The sequence below is a fragment of the Phalaenopsis equestris genome, unplaced genomic scaffold, assembly GCF_001263595.1.
Source record: "Phalaenopsis equestris unplaced genomic scaffold, ASM126359v1 Scaffold000998, whole genome shotgun sequence".
In the NCBI taxonomy this organism is placed as follows: domain Eukaryota; kingdom Viridiplantae; phylum Streptophyta; class Magnoliopsida; order Asparagales; family Orchidaceae; genus Phalaenopsis; species Phalaenopsis equestris.
The window spans coordinates 3,133-8,835 of record NW_018165437.1 but is presented as its reverse complement, the minus strand read 5'-3'; the positions used below and the strand labels follow the sequence as shown (position 1 = coordinate 8,835).

The 5,703-nt window shown below is 40.1% G+C and overlaps 1 protein-coding gene across 1 annotated transcript in view; it reads left to right on the top strand.

Moving 5' to 3' along the window:
• Positions 1-5,703, top strand: part of LOC110032669 (bifunctional cis-abienol synthase, chloroplastic-like) — a gene marked incomplete at its 3' end in the record, with an annotated part of 10,632 nt that overhangs the window by 1,898 nt on the left and 3,031 nt on the right. The gene's annotated exons all lie outside the window — the stretch shown is intronic.

The following is a 5,703-nucleotide window of genomic DNA, read 5'->3' as shown; positions in this document are numbered from 1 at the left end:
TTTGGCCTTTACAAAAAGTTGGGAGAGGCAAAACCGTCGATCTCGCCGTCGGCGGCCTCGAGGGCGTCGTTGGCGGACCTTCATAATCAATTAATTCTGGAGTCTCGGGAAAATCTCGTCGTCGGCGCCAAGTTCAATTTTGCACATTTTGGTCCTTTTCGCACTTTTTTGCATCTTTTTGCTCAAATGACCCTAATTCATCATTCTTGCAAAAAATACATTTCTTTAAAGTGCAATATCATCAAAAACAGTATATAATAGGTATGAAAATCTCAACATATTTTCCTCTGGTCAGACTCCTGCCGTCACGACATGCCCATCTTCGGGTCACTGCCTTCCAGCATATTAGATTTACGGGCCTCTGCCGCCACGACATGCCCATCCCTACGAGTCACCGCATTCATGACATAATTTTTATCACTACTTATGTGTTTTATTTGCTTGTATTTGCACTTGCATGTTTGCATGGATAGTGAGCTGGACTCGTCATGAGAGTGACCCCGTGTTGGTCACGATGCCTTAACGAGTATCGCTTGTTGGGTTGATCCCGGTGAGCAATGCGAGTTAAGTCATCGAGATTGACACGAGTATGACTGTGCTATAGATCTAACTTAGATTTAACTCGTGTCAACACACTTCGTGACATCCTTTAGATCCTTCAAATCTTTAGGATGGGACCGGTATGACAACCCTGTCAAAGTTATACTATACCCACACTTAGATACTAGGTTGATGCACTTTTCGTCAGATGGTGTGCTAGGCTAGGATTTAGGTTGTTAGGTAATCTTTGTGATGTCTGGTTATTGTTGCTGGATTGGTTGTCCAAACTAGATATCTTTCTTTTATAATATGCTTGTGGTGTGACAGCATGTTGCATATGTGTGGTAGCGTGTTAGAATGTTCTTTTGCAGTGAGTCATGTCTATTTATATGCACACGCACATATATCGCTGTTGAGGGAGCATGTAATGATTTCTGACCCTTTTGCTTGAAGGTGATATTTAGCTCTCCCACTTTTAAGGCATGACTCATGATATGTATTTGCATATTAGCTTTAACGTTGACACTTATTTTCATGCAGGATTGAGCTTTTTTCTTTTCTCTATGTACTATTAGAGTCCAGGAGAATCCTGTGCAGAAATAAGATACGGGCACAGTTTCTGATGCGTTTGACTCGGGAACCACGTAGAGGGGACATAAAGCATATGCTCGTGTCTCGTATCTTATTTCTGCATTTTATATTGATGTATAGAATTAGGACCGGACATACATATGCGGAGTCCGCCACCGCCTTTTTCTTTCCTGTGATATGTTGTCGACCCAACGACACCGGTTTGTTTATTATTTTGATTTGAATTATTTTGCTTTTTAACGACACCGGCTTGTTTATTATTTTGATTTGAATTATTTTGCTTTTTTTGCGTCTTGTTACATGGTTGCACCTGCATGTGTTTTCCTTGTTTGTTTCTGTGGTTTATCTTGGATTTCACGATGCAATATAGACTTTTTAGGACTTAAAATCCTAATTTTTTTCTACTTAAAAATCATAATTAAAATATTCAAGTTAATTAAAATTTAGGATTAAAATATTCAGAATTTAAAAATTACAAAATTTACTTTCCTGCATATATTAATAGAATCTCCACAATAATTAGGACTGCTCTAGATAACTGCATTCATATTTGCATGTCCCGAGGAGGAGTCCCTGTACTTCTCCAACCAGACTGGTCCAGCATACCTTCATATATGTATTTGTCTAGTGCGCCTAGGGTGTTAGAAAACTCCCTGACCTAGACGAGGTATAAGTCCTTTTGTTTGAAGCGTTTCTGAAGCGTTTCTAATTTTGTAGCTAAACCTCCACTTCTCTTTTTTTCCTGAGGCATCCTTGCTATTTCGGCAGGTATAAGTCCCACCCATTGGAGCTCCAGCTTGTAGTCATATGATAGAGTTTTCTTCGTTTGACCTTAGGGCTACCGAGGTTCCCGTGGACGACGCAATTCACAGATTACTGACCGGGGATCTCAGGACGTGTTGGGTCGACTACCATCAGAACCAGGTAGACTAAAGGTTTTAGTAGCTGTAGATGACGGGTCTCTGGTACCCCGACGAAGTTACCTCTACCTTTTAGGATCACTCTACCTTCCTTTTTGTTGAGGCCCTTTGAGCCTTATCACTTCTTGACTTCATTGATATCACGTTGACGACCCGATACTGATGAGCTGCGGCCCATTCTGGATACGACGATTTGTCCTCTGCCTTTATGGCGCGGACATGCTTTGACGTGTTGGGATATTTCCGTCAAGATGATTTAGGTTTTTTCGTGGGCCCCGTGTGCTAATTAGCCGCTACCCATTTGCGATGTAAGAGACTCACTCTCTGCCTGACGGCTTAGCGTGAGCTTTGAAGCATCGGGACTATTCCCCACACAGAATAACCTTTCTTTGATTACCTATACCTCAGATTTATGATAATATGAAGTAAAACTCCTTTTATATAGAGTATTCTTGGGTATCCCCCAACATGTAATTAATCAGTAGGAACACGTTCCTTTGGGAGTGCTCTTGACCCCAGAACAGGTACATGCACCTGACTCTCTGGTTATGGGTAGTCTATGTAGATACTTCTTTCGCGGATATTGGTTTAAGGTGTCTCCGCCCTTTGGGCGGACATTTTTGACTTATCCTTGTATGTTTATCGCACATAGTCTCTCCACATTTTACTTTTTATCTTGTTTGTCATTTTGTTGTATTTCCCTTCTTATTCGGTTCCTCTCATCTTTGACTCATTTATATGATTTGAGAGGGAGATTTGGAGGGGGATTTATTCGAATAAGGGAAGTATACGACGATCGATAAGCCAACGACTCCTTTTAAAATGAAAAAGAGAAAAATGAACGGAAACATTGCATGAGTATGCTTCGCTTGTGTGCATGGTGCTCTGTGTTTGGTATGTGCTTGTGATTTGTATGTGTGCCTGGTCATTATTGGAGTAATGTGTAATTCTCCTCAGTGACATCGTATGCCCTAGGTGACCGAGCCCAACACTTCTTGTGCTGTATGTCTTGTGTGTCATCTTACATGATTTTTATCATTTGCTTAGGTTGTGCTTCGTTTAGGGTCAATGCTTCCATAGCACATGCATTCGTTAGGCCCCCGCCTCCTCAGCACGCCCATCATTTCAGGTCACTGTCTCCATGACACACTCATTCATTAGACCCCTACCTTCTTGGCACACCCATCTTTTTGAATCACTGCCTCACGACACTCTCACCTTTTCGGCTCACTACCTTCACAGCATACCCTCCTTCCTGAGTTACTGCACCTACAATACACTCATAATTTCTATCTCATGACTATTTTCATTTGCATTTGCATGCCTTCACGGTACTCCCACCCTGGATGTGGATTCCTTAACGAGCATTGCTTGCCGAGTTGATCCTGAGAAGCAATGCGAGTTAAGTCATCGAGATTGACACGAGTACAACTATGTTAAAGATTCAAGGGCTCTAAGGGGTGTCATATGCATCACAGACCCACATTGTAGGTCTGTTGTTTTCAAAGCATGAAAATGGATATTTTCACTATTATTAGTATTATCCACCTACTTTAAAATTATGTAAGTTAGGTCATATGTGAGGTCACTTATTTTAAAATGTCACTCACTTTTTTGTGACGTGCTTTAGATTCCTTCAATCTTTAGAACAAGGTCGGTATGGCGACCCCGTTAAAGTTATACGATAATCAAGGGCTTTACCTTGAGCACTTAAAAACTGATTTGGACACTTTTTTTGTTAGATTGTGTGCTAGACTAGGTCAGTTCTTTTGCAGGGTGTCGTGGCTATGTGGGATCATGTAATGATTTCAAACCCTCTACTTTCAGGTGCTCTTTAGCTCCCTCTATTATGGGGCACACCCGTCAATCGACATATGACTCATCAAAAGTGGAAATAACTATGCCTTTGTCACCCAACATGGAGGCTTCTTGAGGCTAAATAGAACTAGCGATACAACCCTTCTATCTTGGATCACTACTAGTAAAAGATCCTCATTAGAACTAAATAATTCTTTGGCTAGCTTTGCAAGAGCGTTGAATTTGCCATTGAGGAGACAAAGTATTTTGATCAAAGTCACATCGGGAATATGTTCTAATAACGACGTGGCTCTTTTGTGATATACCATGTGGTCTTGCTTGATGACTTCATAGGTCCCCAAGACTTGGCTAATTATGAGTTTTGAATCACCATACACTTTGATTTTTTTTTTATTCATTTGGATGGCGATTTCCATCCCCCAAGAATCAAGGTTTCATTTCCCGCCTCATTATTTGTGTGTGGTTCTATCAAGTTAAAAGAATAGCAAAAAATAACATGCTCCAGGGATATGAAAATCAATCAAATCCCATACTGCACATTTTAAAGAGATTCCGGTGGCCCTTCATCAAGGAGGATGCCCCATCGAAGCACAACTCCCGCTCAGGAGAGTCGATGGGCAATAAGTGCTCATCGGGAAACTCATTGTTCAACGATGAATGAGTCGGAATCTGTATAACTGCTAGAAATTCATACGAAAAGTCAAATAGTGATAGAATCACGACCTATCTAGCTAATTATCCATCCAATGTAGGACAAGTCATCAAGTACTATAGGAGATTTGCGTTGAAATTACATCAATATGATGTGTGGGCATATAATGTCTCAATTTCTGCACTGAAAATATCAACGCAACAAAGTTTTTTCTCAATTGGCGAATACTTCATTTCCTTTCATCGTTAACTTGAGCTAACAAAACCCCCACTGACTCATCTAGTGAGGAAGTATATAGAAGGGGTTGAGAGCTGTTAATATTGGTGATGCCAAAAAGTAGTGCTTAATATCGTTGAAAGCACACACTTTGTCCCAATGAAATCGAACAATCTTTTTGACAAAAGCAGAGAAAAGTCAACATCATTCAGACTAGTTGGAGATAAACCTCCGAATGAATGAAGCTTTCCTTGAAGGATTCGCAGTTGCGTTAAACTTATAGGATATTCCAACTTTAAGATATCATTCATCTCACTAAGTTCAACCTCTGTGCCTTAATGACAGGCTATAAAACCCCAGAATTTTCCCAAAAAAACATAAAATGTGCACTTTAAAGGTTTCATTTTTAGATCATACCTCCTAAGACGTTCAAAGATGATTCTTAGGTCTAATATATGATCTTCTTCGGGATGGCTCTTAATTACAACATCATCAATAACATTCAACTTGGTAGTGCAAGAGGTCATCAAAGATGTGCGGCATGGCACATAAATAGGTGGCTCCTACATTTTTCAAACAATGGCCATGCCCTTGTAATAGAATATCCCTATAGGAGTGCAAAACGTTGAATTTTGTTCATCATCCGTATTCAATTGTAGACAAGCAATCCATAAAATAAAACATGGCTTCAGTCGAAGTGACATCTGTCATTAGTTCCGACAAAGGCAGAAGCAGTATATTACTGTACAATATTTTAATGGACGAGAAATGAGGCCACGATAGCTAAACCATGTTCAAAATTTGGTAGGCATGGCAGCTAATTTCTAAAAAGGAAAGGATAGCTTAATGGGCTCCACAGATTTCTGAACTCTGGATATAAAGCTACGTCGCTCCGTGCACAAATGCCCAAAAGAGTGACAAAAAAAGTATTATAAACATACGTACATATATATATATATATATACA